The following is a 27,874-nucleotide window of genomic DNA, read 5'->3' as shown; positions in this document are numbered from 1 at the left end:
CAGCTATTATGCAAACACAAAAAAAGAGAAAATTTGTGTTTAATTGCTCACTCAGCTATATTAATTGCTACTTAAAAACAAATACTGTTTACTGTGTTGATGTGAAATGGAAACTTCTACAATAAATTTGATTTTGTCAACAAGATTTTTCTGATGAAACTTTACCTGTCAGATTCCAGTTTAGCATTTTTTTACCATCTTTGTCTTTGAAGAAAATGGGAGTTTTGAATATGGAACATAAAAACAGGATTAGATTTAGGACATCACAGTAGGTCCTGATACATCTAGTCACCTTGGGGGAAGTCAGAATTACTTAAAATGTGAACTCCTGCATTGAGCAGAGTATTTAGCAGCCACAGCCAGAGGAATGCACTTCATAAACATCAAGTGTATTTATTTCTGAAACAGTTTATGTTTTACAGGACTATTTTTGATAGACATTAGTCTTGGTACATGAAGAATGGGGAAAACACAGGTGCTTGTTTTGTTTTCTGCACAGCAGTGTGATATATGATCAAGTAAATAAAGACATTTCTATAGGGACAGAAAATATACCTAATTTCAGAACCACACAAAATCTTGTGAGCAAATTTTTGGCCTAATAAAACTATGTGGTGAATGCACAAAATTCAGAAAATGTGTTTATCTTGGAAGCTCTTGAGATCTTGTTCTTGTATTTCTCTGGAAAGCACATAGCATACTTCTTTTTCGGTGTCACAGGATGGGACAGGTACTGGGAAGCATTCATGAAACCAGAGGTGAGAGGACCTTGAGGCACTTAAGATGGACTGCAAGGGCTAGAGAAAAAAAAAATAGAAGAAATACTGTGATACATTTGAACCTTAATAACCGCTTTTAAGAAGCAATTTTATGGCAAATAACTCAGAATGCACTACATATAACACTATTCATATCATATTCTAAGTTGTGATGTTTTCTTTAGGGAGTGAAGGAAAAGTAGCAAGGGTAGGAAAGTAACAACTATCCTGTTCAGTATCAGGTGCTGTCTCACCTTTATGCTTTTTCAAACCCTCACAAAGATTTTCCAGCTCCATCAGGCCTGCAGAGTCCCATGGAGATTAAGTGGTGGGTGAATCTTCCTCTACAGATATCTACATAGAAAAAACAAACACAAAGCACCAGAGAAATAGTTGCTGGCAGCAGTTTCAGGAGGCCAAATTTTATATCCCAACACACTCCAGAGGCGGGGGTGGGGGGGGAAGGATTCAGCTGTTGCAATTTTATTGCTAGAGGTTTTATCGGCTGCCCTCTAGTGAGACCGTTCAGTGACACACTCCTGAACCTTAGTGTAGGAGTTGGCTGCGTTTAACCTCTTCATTTCAGTCCATAGTATATAAATCTGCAGCGTTTAGTTCCTGAGCAATAGCGATTCAGCACTGAACACATATGGAGGCAGGAAAGAGAAGGTGTGAGGGAGAAATACCCTGGTAATGTATCAGCATAGTCATTGATGGCAATTAAAGGGTGACTTTCTCATTAAAAACAGGGGCAATGGCATGCGGTAGGTTTTCACAGTTATTTTACAACCTAAAAATCAAAGTTGGAGGGTTGTTAATTGTTATCCATGAAAGATCATCTTACCCAAGTGTTCTAAAGTCTGGGTTAGCTGGCTGTGATAATCGTTATAGACCACCATTTCTTACAAAATCTATGTATTGAATATGTCTGTTCTTTCTTCCCTTCACATACCTCAAACCCCTGTGAAACTGTGGTATTCTCAGGGACTTCACAGTCACATCTTCCAGTATGCTTTGACCTTCTTGGTAATCCTTACCTAGCAAGACCCATGTTTAACGCATGGTTCAGGAGTCTTCTTGCTGGAATCTGGGGCTGGTCAGACCAAAGCCAGGAGAGGAGCAGGTCTGCAAACTCAGAGGGGCCACTATGATTGCCTCCATGCCTGGACATGCTGTTGGCGTGTTTGCTTTAGCTCATGTTTGACTTTAGAAATAAAGAGGGAATTTTATCAGGTTGGGCCACATGAAAGAAGCTTGATAACTCTGGGAAAGGAGACAAAGGCTCTTTCTTCTGAGTTGCTGTCCTGTTCCTGTGACCCATATTTTCATACAAGAATATAATTTCCTAGCACCCTTCTCATGTGCAGAGACCTTTCTTGTACCCACACCCACAAGGGATGCTCATCTGATTCTATTTCTCTCCAGTAGGACCCTTTTCCCTCTCCCAGCTCCTTACTCAAGCTGTATTTGCACAAAATATCAGCGGTGCTTGTGTGTGAAGTGCACATACTGCAAAAAAGGTCTGCATCAGCACAGCCACGTGTTCCGTATTAGTTAGTGTTGGAAAGGATGGGTCAAAACTGTGTGATCAAAAAGTGGTATAAAGCCATTTGCTCACCACCTTTGACAATGGATGTGTTGTAAGAAAACAGTATTTTGTAGCACTTCCAATTTTGTTTGCAATAATCACAGTTTGGCACATCTCCTCTACCACAGCAGGGAAATTACAATTAAATAGTGTCAGATGTAAGGGAAAAATAATGAAAATTTTGCTTCCATAAATCATAAAATCCTAAGTCTTTGAAATATTGTAACAGCTTTGTAATCCAAGCCCTGCTTACATTACTTTATCTTTATGAAGGTGATAAAGAAAACATAACATGGTGTACTTGATTATAAATTATAATTTTATGAGCATCAAAAAATGCAAACTTGCAAAGCTTACGTTCATGCTTATGTGTCCACATATTTAAGTGCCAGCAGATGTTCAATGATCAATAAAACTCAATTTATATACATTATTCTGAAGCATCTGTGATCATAAATACAGGCTGGGAATGTCTGGCTTCACTGTGAGCAAGAATGATAATTGACTACAAAGTTACAGTACAGGATGCTATTGTTTTAAGTTTTATTTCAACTCTAGAAATGAAACATTTATTGATTTTGAGACTGCTGGGACAGAAACCACAATTTAGAACCTAAACTGTAGATTTATGGAAACAGTAAGTGGCTAAAATTTACTTCAGCTTGGTCAGGCATGGTTGACTGAAAAGGATTTTGTTTATTATGGTAAACTAAATGTCCCCAGAGGCTATGAGCTTTGAAACAAGGTATCTCTGAAAGATAGTGCTTACATTTGTAATGATAAACAAACATACCTGCATTGGGGAATGACCACAGAGATCATAGGAAAGCAGCTTCATAGACATACTTGGTTTCAGGATTGGACTGACTCTTCAAGCTCACTAAACAGAAGGAAAAACTGGGAGTGTAAGATGCCGCATGTCAGCTCAAGTCCACCTCAACAGAATATCGTTGGAAGAACAAACATTTCTGAAACCAGGTGTCCGTCAGATGCAACAGAAGATGGATTACCTAAGTTGTAAAAGTGGAGCAAGAAGGACCACTTCTCTGCACTTCACATGTTAAATAAGAAAAGATTAAACACTCAAACAAAAGAAGAAAAATAGGTGAAGTGATATATCGTCTTGCTTTTTCCTGTCCTTCCACTGCATTTTGTCCACGGAAAGAGCAAACTCAGCAGAATTAGACAACAGTAAAATGAGACCAGCCCATTTCCCCTCAGCTGTAGAGTTATTTCACTGCTGCAACTGCAGCTTCTGGCTTTCCTGATCCCTGAACTTTATTCCCTGCCTTGGATACTAAAGGGGCATTTGATCAGTCAAGGGTTTTAACTTTGCTCACACAGTTGCCAGACTCCAGTTCCTCCAGCATGCAAAGCCGGCGATGAGGCTGCTGCTGCCCATCCCCTTCCCGCACGGACATTGCACAACCCCGCTCCACTGCCTCAGTGAAGTATTTGCATTCAGGAGAAACAGGTTGGGCTGGCCGCTTTCCAGCTGCAAGCTCCTATAAGAACAATCGCGTACAGTTACAACCCTCAGGTCATTTTTCAAAGTTACTTCTTTCTGTAAACTCCAAATTGTTTTTTCAAATATAATCTCAAATGTATTTTTCTTTTGCTGAAACACTTCCCTTTCACTGGTAGCTGTAGTTTAAATTAAAAAAAACAACACCCAGCCTGCAGAATTAGTCCATAAATCTTTGCAACTGCCTTATGTGGTGGAGAAACTATCCTGATAATTATTTTGCTTTGCTACTTAAAGCTGTTTTTCTAGATACAACAAGGCTTATGTTATTCTTGGTTAACACTAAGCCTACAAGAATAGCCATGAAATTTTCAGCTGTAAATTTTCTTAGTATAATTCTCCTTCAAAACCTAATGAATTGTGGAGCTCAGGGATGCTTTTGTTCTCACTGTAGCTGCTTATTTTCATCATATAGTCTTCTGAAAGGGTGTGTGTTGTAATTTTTGGTTAAACCATTCATGTACAGGCAACCCCCATATCCAGTTCTACAGAATATCTGTCAAGAAATCCATTACTGATAACGAAAATAACTTTCTGCCAACACTTCTTTTTTTTTTTTTTCTAGCTTATCCAGCTACAACCCTTCTTTCATTCCAAAAGCAGTCCTGATTCAGAATTCATGACCTCAGGGGGCACCCTGCTGCTGACTACACTGAGCTTTGAATTGGGTTCTTACTAATTCTGTGCACCAAGACAGTATTGCTAGGGTTTTTTTTTTTATCATTTAGTGACATACTGTATGGCTATTTTTACCTAAACCACCTGTAACGTTTCCCTTCTTGAGAGGCTGTAGTATAATCTTTTCTACATAATTCTGCTGCCAAACGGTCTCCTGAAACTCCACATACACTAGCACATCGATAAGGGTTTTCACACTTAAATGGAAAGCACATCCTTTCCCAAAAGCACTGCCATATATTCTTGCTGGAGCAGTCTGAAGTGCATACACACGAATGTCATGCTGCCCTCGAGACCGTGACCTTGTTTCACAGAAATGCACAATAGAAAGTTGGCATTTGGAGGAAAGAGCCAAACCCCAAGTTTCTGTGCAGAGAAGGACTTGCTGCTTGTTCAGCAGGCAGCCCTTCTCCTGGTGCATCAATACTGAACCAACAGCCCAGATTGTGACGAGGCATGTTTCAAGATGTGACATCTTCAACTTGCTGTTAAATGTCTCCTGCTGCTGTAGTGCCATTTACTGAACTGCCCCAACCACTGCGTGTGTCTGTTTGCGTGTATTATTAGTATCATTTGATATGCACGCACATGTGATAAAAATTGTAGAGCACGTTTTCATAAGACAGTTGTTAAGGCAAAGATACAGCTTTGAGACAATTTATTATTATTTAACCACTATTATTAAAACAGACTTAGTTTTAAACTTGACAGGGCTTGGTCATGGCTAACCTCAAGAATTATGCATCTCATCTTTTCACATGTGTAGCTTTCACTCACTAAACTAAGCGAAAGTTATGTCCATAAATCATGGTGACAACACAGCTGACAAAGAAAAGACATAGAGCCCAGTAAAGAAATATGATTTTCATCTTAGTAATAATTTCTAGGTGCTCCAAGATACATCTGGAAGCTGTAGTTAGGATGTAAAGATTATGCCTGTATTTCTGAAAGGTGTGCTTCTCTGAATATTTTGCCAAATCTGTGTGTTTTGCTATTGAACTATATGGACTAGTGCACTTGAAACAGACTTTTTCATTGAGCAGCATACCCAGAGCAGCACCAATGCCATTCATGTAGGTTTGTGTCCAGGGGACACAGGTTGGGCTCCTCTCGCTGCCCCTCAGCCCAGGTGTACATGGCCACGCGTCACAGCTGGCACTAGGTGCCTCCTCCGGCTCTGCAGGACCTTCTTGTGTAAATAATTGCAGATAGCTGATAAATGGGTACTTTGTATCACGCCAGTGACAGGGTTTTGTTAGCATTTCCTTTGATCGTTTCATGAGGAAACTACTGTTATTTACCTAGGAGGTACTCACCATAATAAGCTCATTTACTAAGTTGGAACATAAATCTTCAGGCTGCGAATGCCTCTAAACTGTGGACATGCTAAATGCTCCCTGTGTCTGGAAGAAGAAGTCACACCATGGAGAGGTGTGCCATCTGCAAATCATTTTCCAAAAACTCCAAGGAGTAAGGGACCCTCATTTGAAAATGCTTTTATTTGAAAAATCAATGTGTCCTTCTTTTGATCTTGAATTGCCTTGGGCAGAAACATCTGAGCTTCCTTTTTGGAAAAATATTTCTTTTTCTTTTACACAGCTGTGTAATGTTTTGATGGTGGAATTCATTCCCTGCTCTGGCAAAACTTCTAGTGATAGGGGAAGAAAGAGTGTAAACCTCAAAGACAAAAAAGATAGAGGTCTTCCTTTCCAGGCCCTTTACAGTACAGAGCACATAAATCCCCACAGTTTCTACAGATAAAGGTGGTTTGAGACTCCAAAATGATGCTGCTGGCACTCACACAGGCAATGAACGAGCTGTGTATGGAGGGAGACAGAGGTGACCTGACCTCATAGTCAGCACCCCTTGCTGCTGAGATACCTTGTCCACACATCCTGCAGGTTCGGCTTTAGTCGTGGAGACTGCCCAGTTAGCAGAAGATCTGCTGACTCCTTTATCTTTAACTGGACCTCTTAATTGCAGAGATGGTTTTCTGGCATCACCAGAATACCTTAATATGTATTGAGCTCTGAACAAAGTTAGCTCTTCTGGTCTGTGTGCCAGTGCAAGCCTTGCATGCAGACCCACTGTCCTCTAAGACCTTATACAAACCAACAGAAATGTGGCTTGAGGCTTCAGCATCTTTCCCCAGCATCTTTACCCTGAATAGTTGGCTTCTATGCACAGAAATTCCCTAACAGACTCCAAGCAGCTCTGCATGATGAGAGATCTACATCTTTCTTCTTTAAATTGTCCAGATTCCTCCAAAATTATCCAAGTTTCCTATGGACAAAATGCAAGCAAATGACCTCATTGCTCTTATATATCTGTGTCATCTTATTGTGGTGGTATAATGTCACAGAACCAGCGCAGCAACTCACTGGGCTCTTCCCTGGACTTGTTCAGCTCACAGAACTAGCAGACAGCTATGCATAGTTTTCAGATGCCTTTAGTTTTTCTCCTGGCTTCCTGAGTTGAGCAGTCACAGGGTCTGTGGGATCCCAGAGCTGATCAGGGTTGAGCTGACATGGAAACTGGAGTCAGCAACAGAACCAAGAAGAGAGAACAGAACCCTCTTCCCCTCTTGGCACCAGTAGCAATCAGATTGGATCAACTCATGTGTCTTCACACTAAAATAACAATATGGGGCCTTCTGTAACCAGTGGAGGAACATAAATACCTCTGGACAATGGCTGGGATCCTAGATGACAGACTTAGATAAGAAACTGAAGTTTTGGATTGCTGCAGTTAAATGAGAAGTAGCCTAATGATGATTTGCTTCTAAATAAGACCAATATAAACAATGGCCTCAATAGTCTTTCTGGCCCTGGTACATACTGCCTGAATCATTTGGGAAACAGCTTTGAAATTTTGTAAAAGAAAATCTCCATTCATCAAAGGGAGACACAGGTCTGTATTGAGTTTTACTGACACCCGACATTTGCATACAAAACCCTGTAAATCTTCCCCTTACACCTCTCCATTTGGAAATTGTCTGGTTTCTGGGTACCACTCCCACTGTGTTGCCCTGGGAAGCACAAGCTGTCTATGCCATTAAGTCCTTTGCTCTTACTTACCTTATGGAGGGACTATTTTCAGAAGTGATCTTCAAGGCAGTAGAGATATCTTCAAAATTCAGAGGAGAGAGTTTTTTACTTTTGGACTTTTCTCATTCTCCAAAAGATGGGAGGAGGGCAACTTACTGTGCTCATGAGACAAAATTTTAAAATACTTTATCTAGCTGAAAGTTTTCATTTGTTAGAGGTTAATGTCAATTCCAATAGCAGTTTATCATAGAGCCAAACAAATAGTACACGCTTCTCTCAGTCTCCAGGATCTTTATTTTCCAGATTGCAACACACAAGATCTACAGTTAGAATCACAATTTGAAGCTTGCTAGTACTAAGTGTTATTCTCTCACCTTCAGACAGCACACAGAATTTTTCATAAACTGCCTTGGAAAGATAGAAGTCTGTAAAATGATAACATGTAAATAGCAGACTCTGCATTTATCCACCTCATAAGCTCTGAAAATAAAAACAAGGCAATGCAGATTGAGATAGAAAGTAGGGACTCTACCCGTGCTGCTCAGAGACTCCAAACCAATGAGTGAGGATTTATTTAAAAAACAGATTTTAAGTTGTTCTGGACTCGTACACCCTCCTATAGCTTCACCTCGGGACATCAGATGGCTTCATTTCCTGGCATGGAGATTAGCTGGCTGACTCTCTCAGTAAGAACATTTGATTTGAAGTCCCAAACATCCTGATTCAGAGCAGAAAATATTTCACGGAACACATGTATTCTGCAAAGTGGGGAGATTAGCAATATGGTCCCCAGTGTGTCAACTGCCGTCGTGCTGATCACAGCGTCCTGAGATGCTGGAGCGGCTTCTGGAGGAAAAGAAGTCTGGAACATGCACGAGCTTGCTAAGGGTTCATTCTGGCACCCCTGAGCAGCTAGATTTTTAGAGATGCTTTCCCATGGGCTTCTGAGTGTGAGCGATACTTCCCATGCAACCAAATTCTATTTAAGGGTTCAGATGGGGCTTCCTTAATAGCACCTGGCAACACAATAGAAACTGAAAATGTAAACTTCTAAATTTTACTTCAAAATATGTAATAAATGAAAAATGCATATATTTACTGCTTCCTTGCTGGACACCTTTCAGAAAGGTGAGAAATTTATGAGGTTTATTTATAATGCTGCCATGGATCCACTTCCAAGAAGACAAGTTTCCAGTATGACCTCATCCAAAACATCATTCTGTTTTCCAGTTTCTGTTTAGTTCACATTTTTCAGAGTTGGCTTCTTGGAAGTTCAGAGATTTTCCTGCAGTTATGGATAGTATTTCATTTCTCTGTAGTAGAAATAGATGAGGTGGAGTAAAGGACATGACTGGCAGCTGGAACTTCTTTCCAAAACATAACATGGGGTGAGCAGAAGTACCTGGCCCTGACTGTGCCTTGGGATGCAATGCCCTTGGGGTGATGTTACATCACTTTATTTGACTCTGATACTTCTGTAGCAGCGTCTTTATTTTGTCCGAATTTGCTACACCAATCACCTTTTAGTGGCAGAACCAGACAATGGTTTATTCAGCAAGAATTCAGGCAAGAGTTTTCATTATGAGACTGGAAACAAAAGGCTGTGGGTAGGGCAGGTGTGAAACACGATTCCAGTTGAAGTGTAGAAACTGGATATCTTGGCAGCTACTTATTCCGGTTTACTTGGGAGACTCAATGTACCTTTGCTGCCAAGACTGGGGCTGTTGCCTCTCAGCAGCACCCCCATTTCTGTGGGCTGCCCTTGGGTCTGAGGAAGGCTGGCCTGGGAATGCGTCCCTGCTGCCACTGCTGGGCTGTGTTTTGGCTCAGGCTCTCCCGGGCAGTAATTCCCCTGCTGTTCTGTACCAGCTCTGAGGGCTGATGACCCAACTCGCATCAACTGACTCCCATATGTGCACAAGCAGCTGTTTTTTCTCCGTCTCCCTAATTTACTTTGCATCACAATTCCTGATATTTATTTACTGCTAACACAATCTCAAAATCTTCCACTTTGCCACCTGAGCTGGTTCCCCAGTCCTACTCTGGACTATGCAGGCAGGTCCCCACAGCAGCCTTGTTTCAGCCTGAAAACCTGAAGAGCAAGCTGGCTTGTGCTCAGCTCCTACTTATCAGCCTGTGGGATGATTCAATTTTCACCTAATGTAAACTGTTTACTTTATATACTTAAGCATGAGTTGCAGCTTCTAATAGCTGGTATTAGATACTATAGAGGGTATCAGCTATACACATACTCTGTAAGTTCACAAAATCATACTGTAAGTTGGTATGTTACCAGCTCTCTACGAAACCCATGTGTACTACATGAGCAAAGCAGCTCATAAAGCTGGTGACAAGGCACTTTGTCCAACTTCCTGTCGGCTTTAAAGGTTCCGCCATCCAGCCTTTCCAAACCACAAACCAGCAAGACAAAACACCTCACCTTGGATGCCATCTGGGTGTCTTCGCCACACAGCACAAAGCCTTTTGGGACCCTCTCTGGCTGGAGACCCTGCGTGAGGACACACATCATGCCTGCTCAGAAGACCTGAGAAGGGTCCTAGTAGGTTTTCCCCACACTCAGGCTTTCTCCCTCCCTCCTCCAGCCATTTTTTTCCACACTGCAAACATGCTGGTACATCCTGGCACAACTATTCATGCAGCTACATGGTGACCTGGATCAGGGAACTGATCCGAGTTAAAAATAGCTTGGCAAAAGAAAAGGTTATTTTTAACCCAGCTGGGCTCTCCAGTCCAGTTTGAGGAGCTGTGTAGTGCTGTGAGGAGGCTGTGGCACAAGACCTGTGGCAAGTGGCACAGGCGAAGACAGAGGCAGGAGCTGCCCAGGCTGTCACTGCTGCTGGGTGATGTCCGTGTCATCCCTCACTGGTATCACAGCAGGAAGGATCTGTAGCTCCTGTATAAATCTCATCAGGTGAGCTGGTGCTCATGAGCTGCCAAAGGCAAAGACGTAGGTTGGCGTTCAAACAGCTTAGGCGGGGAAGCCAAGTCTGGCAGGCGTACCGAGGGCTTGCATCATCCATTGCTCCCTTGAACTTGGCTCCCATGGCAGCGGTGCTAACTACGTTAGATCACTGTAATGCCCAGCATCAGTGTGTACAGATACATAAAGAAAAAGCTCTCCTGTGTTGTGAGTGCACCTTTTCTTCCATTGCAGATTGTGAAACATGGAACAAATTAACAGATTATATGACCCTACACTCTGATATTTCTGAGTAGCTCATAGGTACTGATTGATAATCACTAGCCCTGTAAGACCTTAAAGAGAAGAATGGTCCAGATTCTTCCTCCACAGTGATGGAAATCAGGATTAGCACCGGACACAGACTTACCTCTGTTTGAAACTGATGTAGGAAGTGAGACAGACCCATCATCTGGAGCACTGGCAGAGAGGATCCTCACTTGCAATTATGCTGATGCGTTTGTGTGAGCTGCTTTTCAAGAGTTCAGAGATAGCTGGCTGCAAATACCCATCCCCTTTAGCTTTTGAACACACTATTAATGAAGTGATTTTCATCTGATGTATCTAACAGGCAGGTATTTCCTTCCTGCCCTTCCCCTTGCTCTTTTGGAATGACTACATAGCTTCTTTTTGGCATATGTACTTTATATACTGTGTTCAAAGAACTATGTAAGAGCAACAGCATGACAGGCAACCCGTAAAACATAAAAGGGCTGCTCACATCACCCTGCGTGTCAAGCTAATGTTACCCTCCAGCCATATGCAACCATTATATGTAGCAATCATTAAAAATTGCTATAAAATGCTCTGTAAAGAACAGCCCTGCCTTAGCAAGGGATGGCTTAGATAATCTAAGGGACATTCTCTCCACCGCCTGCTATGGTATTACTGGTATATTTATCCTAGGAAAATGAGTCACTGCCTTCTTAATACCAAAACTACATAGGTTTCAATGGTGTTTCTTCAAAATTGTTAGAAAAAATGAAAGCATCTGCAGGTGTTAGAAAGTGAGCTTGTTTCAGAAGATACAGCCCTAAATGGAGCCTTAGAAAATAATAATGAAAAATCTACTTTGTATGGCAAGGGGAAATGTATGGGATCACTTAACTAGTAGGTAAAATTTATTATGGCAGCTATTACAAATCCAGATGTTGGAACACATGGTTTTCATATGCGGATAAAATATTTGAATTTTGTTACAATGTCTTGATAATATATATAGCATCAATAACTCAGGCCTTTCCAAATGAACACAGCATCACAGACAATAAGGCTTGTACGGACCTGTGAAAATCATCTATTTCTTCCCCTCATCCTAAGACAGCATCTACTGTACCTACACCTCAGTGGTTTGCCCAACTGAGTTTTAAAATTCTTTCAATTGCACAGTTCAGTACTTAGCTACCTTTAGAGTCAGAAATTTTTCTAATATTTAGCTTAATCCTTTCTTCATTTTAAGCCCATTATTCCTTGTTCTGTCCTACATGGCCATGGGAAAGAGATCAACCCATTTCTTTTGGTAGTTTTCTGTAAAATACTTCCAGACTGTCATCTCCTTCCTTGGTTTTCTCTAGATTAAACATCCCCAATTGTAAGACCTCTAAATCAAACTCTTCCCAATTGGTCCATATCTTTCTTGAAACTCATTTCCTAAATCTGGACCCAGGCTTCCAGCTGAGGTTTTATTAATGCTGAGTAGAGTGGAAGATTATTTCAAACTTCCCACAGACAGTAATTCTGTTTTTCCATCCCACAGTGATATTCACCTTTCTCATAACAGTGTGACCTCGTTGACTCCTATTCAACTTGTCATCTGCAAAAACCCAAGATCTTTTTCTGCAGAACTCTTCCCTACTCAGCTACTCCTTATTCTTTCTTTGTGCAGTTAATGACTGTTGCCTAACTGTAAAATATTCTTCTTACTGGATTGCACTTTATTTCTAGGTCATTTCTTCAGTTTGTCAAGATCCTTTTCAGTTCCTCTCCTTCCTTCCACGCTGTAATATTAACACAAGCACATATTTCCACCTTAAAAATAAGAATGATGGAAAGTGCCTTAAGACAGACACTTTGAAGATCTAATAAATACTTTCTGAGTAGTTTTCTGGCCAATAGCATCCCCACTTTTTGGTAAGTTAATTTATATTTACTTAGTTTGCCCATTTAAAGAGTGCAAAAACTTTTACTAAAGTCAGGACATATGACAGCTATTCCTTCTCCATATTCACATGATATATTACCTACCAAAAAATGTAATTGCTTTGGTGCAATTTGTCCTTAACAAATCAGTAGCAGCTATTACATATTTTATTTATTTTATTTTATTTATGTTTTATGCTAGTTGCTTACAAATAGTTCCAAGATTTTTCTGGGAACTAAAGTTCGACTGATCCCGCTACCCATCTTAGCCTCCTTTTTAGATAGTTGTGTCTCTGCTTTGGTGGTGCCCAGGGCAAAAATGAACCTTAGCTATATAGTGTCAGGGAATGCCTCTGCTACACAGTGTAAATTATGTCCTCCTCTCATTATGCCATATCATATGAACACTTTCATCCCCTGTGATCCGAATACACTGTGCAGTTAGTAAAGAACTGAACAGGAGGTATTTTTTCACCTTTGGTTCCTCTCTTGGCCACAGCCTTGCAGGCATGAGGCTTCTGGTGTAATTCAATTGAAGCAAAACTTGCATCAGACTCTGCTATGTACATTTGTTTTCAGAGTACTAGAGATAATAGGAATTAGTGTAGCATGACCCGCAGCTGAACTTGAAGTGAACAGTGCTTGGGCAACTTATCAATGCTGCTTTGCTCTTTTTCTACTTCTTCTGTTGAAAGGAAGTCTCATAGGCGTCAGCAATGTTTCCATTCAGTAGGATTTTTCATTGCCGCAAAGCTGTGACTCTTCTGATATCTAACTGGAAGACAAGTTTCTCTCCTGTTCTCATTCTCCCATTACAGGTTTCAGTCTCTGATATCCCTATATTAAGAATACACATTAAATGAACAATGTCCTTTTGTCTCAGCAGCTTGCAGAAAAAAACAGATGAAGAGGTAATTCATTTTTGTGATGCACCATGGGTGAAGCCCTGGTCCAAATAAAACTTACGGGAGTTTCACCATCACCATTAGCATGAAAAGGACCAGAATTTCACCCCAATCAGAACTTTTTTTTTCTTTTTTTCTTTATTATTTTTTTTTAATACTGATTACAAAATAAAAATATTGGATTGAATCATTATTCACCAGCTGTCCTTAGTGCAAAGACAGATGTGCACTCCACCCCTCAAAGGTTGTCTACAAACTTTCTCCATCCCAGAGAGTGGTGCTTGGCAAACATCCAGATGGCAACAATTCCTTATGAAAATTATTGATTGTACGGCTCTAACAATCGATAAATCCTCCATTGTTTGAGCCAAACTTTGTTTAGAGGCCAAAAGAATGGTTAGGAAACGTTCTTGCCTTGATTAAGGAAAAGTGACAATGTTGAAGTGGGGGGGAAACATGTAACATTCAAAAGAATGTGTAAGGCATCTGGCTTTTGTATTCTACAATTTGATAAAGCAGATAGTTGTTTTCTGATGAAAAAAACACACACACAATAAAACAAAAATAAATTAGTGTCTTTACCTACAGCAAAGTATCAGGTAAATTAACTAAGCATAATAACCTGGCACAGCACATTCATCAGAACAAGTTGTCCTCCTGCACCATAACAGCACTATCCCAACACTCCCACTTTACTTTCCATTTTCTAAGTTGAGAACAAGGTTATCTGCTTTTTTGACCACACTAAAGGCGGAGGGTTCTCAGGGACTCTATAAAGTTAATTTTATATCTTCTGCTTTGTTTTTTTTTACCCTCCTCATCTCATTAATCAAACTAACTATGGATTGGAGCACAATGGCAGCTGCATTGGGATGCATCAGATCTGAAACTGGATGTTTCCAGGCACAGTGTGGATGGTCCCAGCTGTGGAGTACATTAACCAGTAACCAAGTTCATGGTACCATCCCAGTTTTAGGTGTCTGGTCTGAAGTTTTGAGAATACAAGCGCTTTTGTGATTTTGCATTGTTTTGTTAATGTCTGCAAAGCAGAAATGCAGCTGAGCAAGGACTATATTATCTTTTGTGTACAATAGCTAAATAAGTGCACAAGATGACTACTGACTTTACTGGCATCTTCCATCTGGTTCTGCCATCATTCACCATGGCTGTGTTGCAGACAAATTAATAACGATGACATGGATGTTGATGTAGCTACTCAGAAGTAATACTCAAATGCAACAGAAATTGAGTTTCTAAGACTCAGTGTGGGCAGGATAGGCTTAACTTTTCCCCACCATTTGCTCTTTCTTTGCCATCTATCTGAATAGCATCAATTTCTTTTAAGTCTTTTCTTGATGTCTTTCTTGCACTCATACTTATTTGGTCCTCTATTAAAAAAGAATACATTTAAAGTAGAGGTGATGTATGTGCCAGTGTTTAGTCTTTGATAACATGCTGCCATACAATATGGTAGAACTCTTCAGAGATAGTGCAACAGAGATGGCCCCTGGACAAGTCTTGAGAGTCTATTTTCAGTGTATCACTCGAGATACTGTGTTAAGCAACAAACATGAGATCTCTGAAAGGTGGCAGTATTCGTGACTGAAACTTGTGTCTTTTCTATCAAATTTTGATTCCTCTGTTTTGATGTTATTCAGAGAAAAGAGGAATTGTCTAGAGGTTCTGGGCAACCATGGTTGTGGTTAGACATTCATACAATAGGTTGTAACTTATTCAAGTATTAATAGTCTTGGCCCTAAACATCTCTTCAAACCATCTGTAATAAAATTATATTTAAGGAACTTCCATAGGCAGAAACTAGCTCTATCTACAACCTAGGAAACGGGTGCTTTTAATAATGCAGTTATCAGTGGCCCCTTGGCCCATCTGACATGTTTATCTAACAGCAGTTCTCAGTCCCATGGGTTTCAAGAAGTCATGAGCAGCGGTCCCTGCCTTTAGCCAGGGTAAGGGCACAATTTCTTCTGGGGGTTCCACACTAATCAAAATCAGATGTAAGACACTGAGGTAGCCTAGCTGAGCTTGAGACGAGTTAACAGTGCTGCCACAGAGAGCACAGGCTGTAAGCAGGCTTACTCTCCAGCTCAAGTTTGGGAGTGACCTCCAGAAAGCACACAAATTACTGTAGGTACAAACACCACAACCCACCCAAAGGGGAAAGTAGGAGCTGGAAAACACAGCAAAGCTGAGAGCTTGAGCAGTTCCAGTTGTCTTGCACCCTGTCTTGTCTGGTAAATCTTTGCCACCACCTCACATTCCAGTAATTCCTAATTCCTACACTCCTGTAGCCACCTTCCCCTTCACCCAGGGAGAGTTTTCCATTGACCTTGACTCCCATGCAGACTATTAATAGAGAAGATATCAAGCATCATAATGAAGCAATAATGGTAGCTGGTATCACCACTGACCTCTATCAAAGAAGGATATGTGACAGTCCTGGAGACAAATTCTCAAGCCAAAGCTTCAGGCAGCAAATTTTTAACATAAACACTGCTATGAAGTGGTATCCAGAGGGGATTTAGAGTTACTGCAGGATTAGTGCTCCTCTTTCCTGAAGACGAGGGTGGATTTAGGAAGTCATGGACCTTGGAAATGGTGGCTTTTGCTATATCATAGTGGATGAGTGTGTGGGAAGAAGTCACCATGTTCTTTGTCTAGTGATAATTTTCTAGTTAAGACCCATATTGTTTGGTCTGGCCAAACTGTATTGAGTACAGAGTGAAGGAGCAAAATTGATTAGGAGAGGGAGCAAAATTGATCTGAAGCAATCTTTTTTGTTCTCTGTTTTCTCTGTTCATTAAGAGGATACTGTGAAGGCAACAGCCACTGCTGGAGAAGGAAAGCTGGGAGAAGTGACTGCTCTGAACTGGTATAACAAGTTGTGTGATCCAAGAGCTCCTGAAGAGCATAACAAAGGCTGTCTGTCATCGTAGGACATAGACTTCACACAGCATGAAAAGTCCTCAGCCTTTGTCACTGTGTGCAGTTTAACAAATGATACAAAGATTAAAATAACTGATATTAAAAAAAAAAAAAATCAAAGAAAGTGTTACTAGGATACCAATCATTCAGTGGAGGATAAATCAGAACCCAATGAGTCTGTACGCAATGATAATTATAGTGCTGCATAAGCATGTGAAGCAGGATACCAGTGATCCTTCCATTTGTCAGGGGAAAACAGGCTGGGATGCCTGGTTCCGAAAGAAAATATGTTTTACATTAGATTGTTTAACTATAGACTTTTTGCTACTATACCTGTTCAAAATAACATGCTTTTCCACTGGGGGAGGACTTCACAGCCTTTATTAATGAGTTTGCTCAACTGACTTCATAGCTAGGATTTTGTCCTCTCTGTCAGATCCAAATCTGCTTTGCCACCAGTGAAACTCGTTTATTTTTGTCCTACAGACCACCACCTTCTTTGTGACAAGCTTATACACTGGAAGCCTGTTCTCATGCCCCTTTTCATTCCTCTCTAGAAGAAAGCAGCTCAGTCTCTGCCACCTTTCTTCATACATTCTTATAATTTTTTTGATTCCTTCCACATTCTCCCTAATTTGCCTCTTTTTTAATGATGCCTGGAGCTGGAAACAAGACTTCTACTGAAACTTCCTAACCCCACTTCTTATACATGGTCTAGCTCTGAATGCATTTCCAAATTAAGACTTGCATTTTTTCACAACAGCATCATGGTATTAATTAATTGATTTTGAAACCTACCACAACTTGGAGCTGTGTTTTGTTTTGTTTTGTTTTCAGCAGCACTCCTGAAAATATTACATTTATTTCCTATTGTGTAAATGTTCATTTGACTTCCCATTCCCAAGTGTAATGCTTTAGATATGTTTTTACTGAACTCCATCTCATTTGTTTCATTTGGAGTAAAGACTCTTATGAATTCAGATCCTGGTTTCTGAAGTGCCTGGAAGCTCTCCCCTCCCTGTTCCTCACTGTCACCTGCAAACTGTGTAGATGTATTCTCTGTTCCACCACCCAGATCATCCATATCAAGCACAAACCAGATATACACAGTCTTCCAATAAGATCCCGTTTAAAATGCCCACTGTGTATGTCACATAACTGAGTGTCTGCAACTTTTTGTGAGTCCTCTTTTAGACAGCAATTTTTCTTGCACTTAATGAGAAAACATTTTCAGTTAGTCTCTAGCTTGTTCATAAGAATGTCACAAAGGGTCACACCGGAACCCCTGCTAAAATAAATATACGGCCTATTGAATGCTATGGATGAGAGTTACCTGGGAAAAGAAGAAAATCAGTTTGATTTGGTGTTATTTGGTTTTACTTTTAAACATATTCTCATCCTCCACGTGCTTGTGAGTATATTGTATACTGTGTTGTTAGAGACTCTTTCTGGATGTCAAAGGCAGGCTGACTGTCCTATAATTCATTTCCCCCTTTTAACAGACAAGTACTATATTTATTTATTACATTGTATTTGTTCCTCTCTTGTCCCCCGTGACCACCCTGTACGTACTCCCAGGCAAATTCTAATGGCTCAGACATTAGTTCCTTCAGGACTTCTGGGAAACTCTGATCAGGCCTTGAATATAACTGATTTAGATAAGCATTTCTAAATTTTCCCTCTCTGCTCTGGCCTGCTCCTTTTTTCTTTTGTTTAAACTAATTGTATTAGGTATTGGTCACTAACTAACTTCTTTAGTGAAGACTGAAACAACAAAGAGATTTAATATTTTGGCCTCTTTTGTGCTGTCTGTTACTTGCTCTGCCTGTTATATAGCTGTACTTCTTTTGTTCTGGCAACATTTTCTGGTTGCCTTTATGCCTCCTGCTATTTGTAACTCCTTGTGTGCCCAAACATTTATCTTTCCATATTATATAGTCAGATGTCCTGGTTTCCAGGTTTTCTGCGAGGCTTTGATTTCCAGGTGCCTAAAGAACACCTCAGAGTACCACATCAATCTGCAATTGTGCTTTCCCTTTCCTTTGTACCTGAACAGCTTGTTGTAGAACCTTTAATATGTAATTTTCTTCAGTATCTGCCAGTGGTCCCTTACTCTTTTATCCTTTCAATTACCTTCTCGAGAGGCCTTCACCCCAGCTTACGAATTTTTAGAACTTGTTTTTTTTTGTAGTTCATCCTTAATATTGAGGCTTTTCTTAAAATAGTCCGTCATTTTATACTTGTTTTCACCCACAGTACCTTGTATCTGTAGATTTTCAAGAAACCCTTCATTATTAGCTGAATCAAATCCAGTTTAGCTGTGTCCCCAAATATCATCCCTCCTCACACCATCACCTACTGAGAAAAAACATGACCTCTGTAAATTCTAAGACCCTGACAACTACTTGTGTCCTCCTCTATTGGTTTTCAGTAGATATTACCCTATTGAGGTGCCTTCTAAGGGTGATGCTGGCTCTTTTGAACATCTCTGTGATTTGTTCAAGCAAAAGTAACCTCATGCATTCTTTCTCATGGTTTAGTTTTCTCCAAAGACCTCCAACAAGACATCCATCCTTCTTCCCTTCCCTTCCCTTCCCTTCCCTTCCCTTCCCTTCCCTTCCCTTCCCTTCCCTTCCCTTCCCTTCCCTTCCCTTCCCTTCCCTTCCCTTCCCTTCCCTTCCCTTCCCTTCCCTTCCCTTCCCTTCCCTTCCCTTCCCTTCCCTTCCCTTCCCTTCCCTCTCCCCTTCCCTCTCCCCTTCCCTCTCCCCTTCCCTCTCCCCTTCCCTCTCCCCTTTCCTTTCCTTTCCTTTCCTTTCCTTTCCTTTCCTTTCCTTTCCTTTCCTTTCCTTTCCTTTCCTTTCCTTTCCTTTCCTTTCCTTTCCTTTCCTTTCCTTTTCCTTTTCCTTTTCCTTTTCCTTTTCCTTTTCCTTTTCCTTTTCCTTTTCCTTTTCCTTTTCCTTTTCCTTTTCCTTCTTTCCTTTCCTTCTTTCCTCTTTTTCTCCCAGAGGCAATTAAGAACCCAGCTTCTTAGCTTTCCCTGAAGTGGAAAGCAAGTATATATGTCTAAATGCCTTGTCCTGTCTATTCTTCAGGAAAAAGTTGTACCTGTGTCCCTATTTCAGGTCTCTGATTTGTTCCATCAGGACTTATTATGGCACTTATTATGCCATGGTTTTGTGCATATGAAGACTTTCAGTTTTCCTTTTTATTCTACATATTACTGGTATTTGCATATAGCTATTTTTTATATTCAGCTGTTTGCCGTATTACTCTGTCTCTGTTGTTTCTTGTGCTTTTTGCTAACAGTTTCCCTATGGAGATTGTTAGCAAAGTACTAATTACTGCCAAGCAAAGGGTATAGTGGTGGCTTTGTGATGTAGATGCTGGTCAGCCAGGAACTTGACTGAGACTCCAAAATTACTGTAATTCCCATCTACCTTTGGACAGACTCCAGACAGTAACAGCTTTCAGTCTCTGCCAGCCTGGTTTGGAGCAGTTTGCCTGTGTGTGATTTAGCATGTCTGTCAGCCAAATCAGAGAGCCAGTGCAAAAATCTAGTACTTAGAGGGTGTTTGATACCCGTGGGAGCTGTCTGGGTCAGGAAACCAATAACTAGTTTATAACAGATTGGGGAAAAAAATAGAAATAGTATAGCCAGCATTTTAGTTACAAATACAATTGTAGTTAAATGCAAATTACCAATGTAAATCAGAAAGATTGTTTTGCGCAACTGTTCCCTGACAGTCTTTTAATAAAGATTAAACTCGAGTTTGAATTGCTCACACAAAACATGAGAAGGAGAAGGAGCTGTATCTGCCCATGACATGTGACGTGCTTCTCAATGAAGTGTCACACTGTTGGTTTTACAGAGCAGGAAACGTGAAGCCAAGGTGGAAAATCAAAGCTGGAGAAGCTGCTGCTGAGACGCCTCTCACTTCCCTCAGGTATAAATCCTCAATCAGAGAGTAACACCAAAAGCACTGGAATAATGATGACCCATTACAGGATATTAACAACAGATCCCTTAGAGCCCTGCTCTGTACACATTTATATATACACATAGCTTTCCTTTGTATACCCTAGACATAACTTTTCTTTACTATTTAATTCAGTATAAATAATACACTATAATTAATAACATAATAATGTAATTCATAGACTGTAAGGAGGAAGATGATAAAGCTCATCAGAAACATTGCCTGTTGTTACGAATGACAATTCAGTAACCTATTTGGGGTTTGTGTGAGTTATTTTCTAACTGGATTTTATATGTGTATCAACTTCTCTATTCCTGATTATTAGGCATGTTTTTGCATTTTCAGATAAAGACAGATTCGTGCTCATTTATTGCTTTATAGATGTTGCAAGAAGATGAGTAGGAAGTCCATCCTCGGCCAGACAGATAGAATGTTCTGAACTACGTGTTCAGGAGACAAATGAGTGAGAAGTCCTTATTTATTTTCATTTAACACAGCAGGTCAGTCATAATCACACAGAAAATACCACTACAAACTATGATCAGTAATAATCCAAATTTAGCAAGTGTAAGAGAAAAGCCAATATAAGCACTCCTTGTTCAACAAATTCACCCCACTAAATTCACCTTCTCAAAAATCTCAAGCCTATGAAAATGTGTGCAAAAATGTTGGGGTCTAATGCACCAAAGCAAAGCAATACTCAATGAGCCCTTTGCTGAGAACAACCTGTCCTAAGCCTTTAGCTACATGTGTCAAGAAACCATTATCTTCTGAAACCAGCTTATCTCAGCTGTTGGGTAAAAGCACAGGGACTAGTTTTTGAGATATTTCTGGCAAGGCCAAAGTCATAAAATACCTCATATCCAAGCCTTGAACTACACCTGGATAGAAGTGGGAAACTAACACTGTTTACAGAGTCGCTTGTTCCTTGTTCACACAAGTATTGAGTGCTAAAAATTGATAATTCGGTCTTTAAATGGACAAAGAGTCTCCTTAAATGTCTGAGAAGCCCTCCAAACCAGCCGATCTACCCCAGAGACTGGGCAACTGAACAGAGTACAAGATCCATGCCTTCAGTGAATGCACAGAATAAGCTTTTTTTTTTTGACTCCCTCTCCAGTATTTTATTCAAGCTAATGTCTAATTAGAACTGAGAACTTGGTGTGCTTTTTGCTGCTGCTATGACAGTTCCTAAAAACATTTTGTGGACACCAATTGTGTGCAGTAGTTTTGCACTAAGCTCCACAGCTACTGATGGAGAAGGGAAGGACAACATGAGCTTTGTTTTATTATTGCACAGTACGGATAATGATGCACTAACCATATCAAAAGGAGCTTTGTAATTATTGGCTTTGGAGCTCTTGTGGTTATTTTACATTTAACCCACATACCCATTTGGTGTCTGCTGGCACATGGTGGCCATATGGAGGGCAGAAAGCATTGCTGCCTACCACAGGAGAACAGAAACTGAAGAGTGGAGGCATTTTCATATGTTGAACAAAGTTCCACCCACACCATAAACTGGTCATTCTTCCACATCATAAACTGCAGATAAAGTCACATAAATTTTCACAGAAACTCTATACGACTTCAGAGACTTTGTCTTTTGTGCAGCCCACTAATGTGCTGTTGATGTTTCAGAATAACAAGTAATAGTCATATATCTGCTACCAATACGTTTTGTCATCTAATACCACTATATATTGTTGGAGCAGTGTTGGAGCAGTTCCCCTGCTATGAAAAATGTTAATGAGACAAATCATTGCCTGATGATGATGGGCAAAGAAAACCATGGGAATTTATGCAAGATGATGAAGATAGGGGTTATTTGTATTATAACTGCATCTTCTCAACTATCGACTTTTGGGGGCAAAAATTTAAAGATGTCTGAAGAAGTTACATATATATATATATATATATATATATATATATACACAACTTTGTGGTGATTATTCTATATTGTCATACACAAAAATATTTCTGTGGACAAAACACACTTGTTGCCCACTTACATAAATGTGTTTATATATGTATGTATACTCCTCTGCCTGTGTGTTTCTTGGGAAGGGTTGCTATAGAACTTGTATCCAGGTCCTACAGGCTTATTAGCAGTTTGGGCAAGTTTTATGATTGCTTTTCTGAGTGAAGACTGAAAACAAGACAAAAAAGTTAGTTTGAAACAAAATTCTCATCTGTTTCACTGCTCTTGTGCTACGTTACAGCCTAAAGAGCAAGAGCACTTAAACACATGGAAGTGGGGGGATTTTGTTTGCATTGCCTGAACAAATATTTTTTAATAGTATAAAAATAGGTAGAACAGGAAAATAGGCAGGACCAATGTAGAAGAAAAGTATGGTTTTGGCCAATTCACTAAAGATATTGTTAAAGAACATTTTATCATAATGAAAATATTACCCTTGGAATGCCAGCAGTAAGATCAAAGTCAATTGAAGTTGCCTGTCCTTCTTAGTTCTAGTCACTGAAGTTAGACTGGTCCTACAATCGTTGTGACTAGTTGATTTTTTTTTAATTATTATTTCAGAAAATGTTCTCTTTCATTCGGGAATCAATAGCTCTTGGCTAGTCCTGGCTTTGCTCTTCTCCGTCGGCCCTTGCTCAGGACTCTTACTAAGGGCCAAAGGAAGTGTCCTGTTGCATTCGCCTGAGAAACTGGGGAGGAGAAGCACATTTCTGTGAGGTGCAAATGAAGCACTTTTCCCACTGCTGTCCTGCAGCGTAGGAAATATGATTCTAGCTGGAACAAGCTGCTCATGATTAGGACTCCTGTGTGTTTCAGAATTTTGACAGGCTATTCCTAAACTCATAAAATTAGCAGAGTGCCATGGTGGGATCTAGAAAGCAACATTTTTCTTACAGTATAAGACTCCAGGCAATCGGTTTCAAAATGCAACTTTTATAAAATTTTCCTCCTTCTCTTAATGAGGTTGACAGAAATCTTCTGTGGATTTCAACGAGGAAAAAAAAATCCTTTAGTCAGACAGCTTGTAACTCTTTTATTTGAAAGCAGTTGAGCAAGTAATATATAAATTTGCTAAAAGATTTATAGACAAACTAATAAATCTAGTGAAATTTTCCATTTAAAGACAGGGAAATTAGCCAGAGGGAACAGAAACTTTCAGACCCATTTACTTTCTGATGTATTTCATTTTAAACATTCCGTTCAGATTATTTATTCAAATGCATTTAATGGTGTGTGGCACAGACAGCTTTGACAAAATCATACATTTTTCAAGAAAAGACACACTCTAATTGTGGTGTACTATGCCTAGGAAGTCCTGTCCAGCAATTCCACCCCTCTTTCAAGTGACTCTATTAATAAGCAATTATTGCATCAATTAGTGTTTTTACTGAAGAGTTACTTACCCTCCAGCACAGAAAAAATACAGTTCTTTGGGAAGCTGCATGCAGGGGAACCTGCTCTGTCCAGGTTTCTCATGCACACAGGCTTGGGATCTAACAGCTTGCTCTATCAAGGTCATGTCCGCATTGATAAGGAACAGCAGGCAGGGTTATATGATCAACATAAACATGAATACACAATCCAAGAGCGTCAGGCAAGCCCCTTTGGTTGCATCTGTGCTACCCCATCCCCAGGCTGAACATTTTGTGTGCATGCCTACTGCCTGGAGGTTACATCGCTAATGAGCTGGTCTCGCCTGCTCTGAACAATCTGTGCTGGAGCTGGAATGGATTTCCTGTGGTTCAGCAGGAGAACTGGCAAGCAAACAAGGCTGAGAGATGTAGTTCAGACTTGTGAGGATTTCCTGGTAAGATTGTTTTTTCCCTGCTCAACCAATTAGGAAAGTAATGGTAGACACGAATACCCATTTCCCTTTGTTTGCAGTTGCAAAAGTTTGGCATTCGCCATTGTTTCCTGGTGGTGTAGAAAGCCAGAGGACTAATGGGTTGCTGTAACAGTTTGGCCTGAAGATTCTTCCCGTGGATATAGTGGATGGTGATTTGAATTATGTGTCCTGCAAGGTGAAAGACATAAATCAGACCTGAGCAAAGGTGAAAGTCTAAGTGATTGCTAATGTTCTGAACCTAAGATGCCAAATTTCATTGAATGTCTTCAAGATCTGGACAGGACAAAGATACTTCTTCTAACCTAGGAAGGAAATACTGGAAGTGGAAACTGTTGAACTGTATTCTTCAGAAATTCCCAGGAGGTGCAATGAGTGCACTTCCTCTCTCAAGACTCTCATGAAAAGCCATAGCATTCTGGAGGAGGTGCAGATGGCTTCTGAAGCCTGGTTAGATGATGCTTATTTCAGTGGGATTCCAAGTCATGATATCCAGCCTGTTACCTCTGCAACAGAAGCTGATGTTTTAGATATGATCCTGGAACTGTGTACCTTCTGGAGCAGCCAGGCTGCATCCTGGATGAACATCTGAGCTGCCGAGTGTTCGGCACAGCAACATTGTCTTGGAGCTGCAACCGAAATGACCCAGAAAAGCCCAGAGTTCTGGGATTCAATGGGAAATGGAACATCTCCCCCATCCCCGAGCTGACTAGAGCCTTTCCATTGGAGCAGGTCTTTACAAATCAAATGCCCATGTCACAGGGTTGAGTGATAATTTGTGATGCATGTGGTTAAGGAGTTCAAGGAAAGGGCTTTTCTGCTAAAGATTCAGTTATTTTCCTTGAATAACTGTGTCTTCCCCAAATCCATGCTTTGACAGTAGATAGTAGAAATTAAATAAATTTGATAGAGATATTATGATTTTTATCAGGTAAGTGTTCACTGGATATTTCTAAGTCAAATATTATTTTTTTAAATATTTGTAAACAGTAGTTACTATCTAGGATTTCATTGCTTTGGATACTTAGCAAGTAAGTGTCAGTTAATATTTGTGCTTGTGTCCTGAAGGGTGAGCTGCATATAAGACCCTAGCAAATAAGAAAAAAAAAAGAAAAAGAAAAAAAAAAAAGAAAAGAAAAAAAGGGTTTTGCCTGGCAGGTAGTTTGGAGCAGGGTAGGAAAAACTGTCACACAACACAACTGTCACACACATTTTTTCCACTGCACTGTATCTTCTTTGACGATTCAGTATATAAGAATTTTCTGTTCCCAAATGCTTCCCAATCTCACATACAAGACTAGTATCTGCAAATGACACTATTTTTTGCCTCTTTTTTAAAAAGGCACAGAGAAAATGAGCATGCAGGAAGGAGGGGTTACTTTCACATGCTTTACGCTCTCAGCTACTTTGCAGTTCCAATTGCATTACTAACATTCGTTCATTACGTTTTGCTCCATGAATTCTTTCCCTCAGCCTTGAAGGTCACTGAAAGTAGTTTGCTAGGCTTGAGGAAAAAGTTGCAATCAAATCCTGAGGCCACAGATGGATGCCCACTGGAGAAATGGCAGCGATGGTGTAAGACTTCACAGCTTTCACTACAGGAATGGTCAGTGCAAGCGCTTCTCTCCAGCACTGTGAGAGTAACTGGGTTAGTCTGAAGTTGCCAACGCAGGGTACATGGAAGAAGCAGGTAACTTCACACCTGCCCCAGCTATTTCCGCAAGAAGCATTTGACTGCCACATGAAAGGTTCTTATTCTACTTATTTGCTTTTTTTTTTTCCACATTGTTGCAGCTAAGACTGTTAAGTGCCTTTTCAGGACAGGTTTGAATTCAGTGAGACTACTTATGTAAGTAGCTGTTCACCAATGTGAGCAACATGACCCTTGGTTTCCACTTCTAGGACACATTGCTCATGAAAGTTGGGTCTGTTACATCAATAACCTCTTGGTTGCTACATCTCAGTTCTGGTCCTGCAGCATCTGCCGACAAGCTTCAGAACAATCCCCATTGAAGTTATTATAAGCTGATTAAATCATGGCTTGTTGTGGATGGCACAGAATTTGTTTATTTATCTCTGGCTGATTTTCTTTTATCAAGGATTTTTACTGCCCTAAAAATAAAAGGTTAAATTCCTTCAAGTCTTTGTCTTAGATACCACCATGTCACTTTATGTGGACTCTATAGAGCAGGAGTGTCAAACTCATTTTTGCCAGGGGCCACATCAGCCTCGCGGTTGCCTTCAAAGGGCCAAATGTAATTTTAGGACATTGATACAGTCCTAAAGTTACATTTGGCCCTTTGAAGGCAACCGCGAGGCTGATGTGGCCCCCGGTGAAAATGAGTGTGGCACCCCTGCTATAGAGGATCAGATGTGTATTCCTTTGAAAATGCCATTCCAATAATTCCCCCCTGCATGATTTTTTCTGAAGGATTCCAAAGTAAAGCTTGGTGGGAATTTTCCCACAATATATTTGTTTGTATCCAAAAATGCTGACTTGCCGAAATGGAACCTTTTTGTGGGAAAGTATTTGCTCCAGTAAGAAGGCTTCTCAGATACAGAAATGAATTTCTGGGAAAAAAAAAAAAAAAAAGAAAAAAAAAGTGAAAGACAAACTTTCACTTCTTTTCCCCAAAATAGATGGCTGCTCAGGGCTCAAGCATCCCCTGGAGGATATGGGCAAGAGAGGTTCAAATCCCATTGATTCAGCATGTTAGTCTCTTTCTGGGCTAGCTCTACAAAGCCAAACAGCTTCAGCCAGGGTAAAAGGGAGTATTCTCAGTGGGTTCTGTCTTTTAATGCCTGTTACAGCATTTTTTTCAGGATCGTCCCCATTTCATTTTAATGCACAACAAAAGTACATTTTGAAATTTCTATTGTTTTCCACAATGCTAATGTTTTGCAGACACTCTTACACTAGCGCAGCACGGATCGCCTTGCAGATCTCTTCGTTATCTTCTTAAAAATGCAGATGACAGTCACTCCATTTGGGGTCTATAACTTTAATGGAGTCTTTCTGAATCTTTGTAGTTTTTGTAGGAGACATCTAGGGTTTGATTTGGCAAATTTCTAAACTATAAGATGTTGTAAGCATTAGCTACTTTACTAATGGAGCTATTCATACACTTGATGCCAGCACATTATGAATTGTTAAAAATTTTATTTAAGTCAATAGAAAGATTTCCACTGGACTTGAACTAAAGTTCATTACATTATGTCTTTGTATCTTGAAGTTTTAATTTGACACTTGATCTTATTTTGTGATGTTGAGATTCCACCACAATTATCAGTCACTTATTCCTGCAATTACAGAAAGAGGGATCAACTTCGTCTACTTTTTAGAGAGCCAGTGGGAACTCAGGAAACCTGGATTATTTTCTGATTTACCACTGACTTGCTTAGACTATCTATCATTATTTACTAACTTGGGCAATTAATTTTTTGATTCTAAGATGTAACAAAATTTCACCACTAAGAAACATAACAGTTTGGTAAAGTACTGCATTACAG

General features: G+C 40.1%; 1 long non-coding RNA gene across 3 annotated transcripts; it reads right to left on the bottom strand.

The window, feature by feature from the left end:
- Positions 1-377: 377 nt before the first annotated feature.
- Positions 378-26,561, bottom strand: LOC102086072 (uncharacterized). 3 transcript variants are annotated; one of them, XR_272556.3, is made up of 4 exons: positions 23,925-26,561; positions 3,140-3,226; positions 1,013-1,112; positions 378-797 (listed from the first exon to the last, which is right to left on the bottom strand). It is a non-coding gene; the product is annotated as an uncharacterized LOC102086072 (long non-coding RNA). The 3 variants fall into 3 exon arrangements; XR_010470083.1 differs by lacking the exon at positions 23,925-26,561 and adding an exon at positions 3,357-3,623; XR_010470082.1 differs by lacking the exon at positions 23,925-26,561 and having other exon boundaries at positions 3,140-3,623.
- Positions 26,562-27,874: the final 1,313 nt, after the last annotated feature.

The sequence above is a fragment of the Columba livia genome, chromosome 2 (genome assembly GCF_036013475.1).
Source record: "Columba livia isolate bColLiv1 breed racing homer chromosome 2, bColLiv1.pat.W.v2, whole genome shotgun sequence".
Classification (NCBI taxonomy): domain Eukaryota; kingdom Metazoa; phylum Chordata; class Aves; order Columbiformes; family Columbidae; genus Columba; species Columba livia.
The sequence above is the reverse complement of the archived record's forward strand: the minus strand, read 5'-3'. Positions and strand labels throughout refer to the sequence as shown.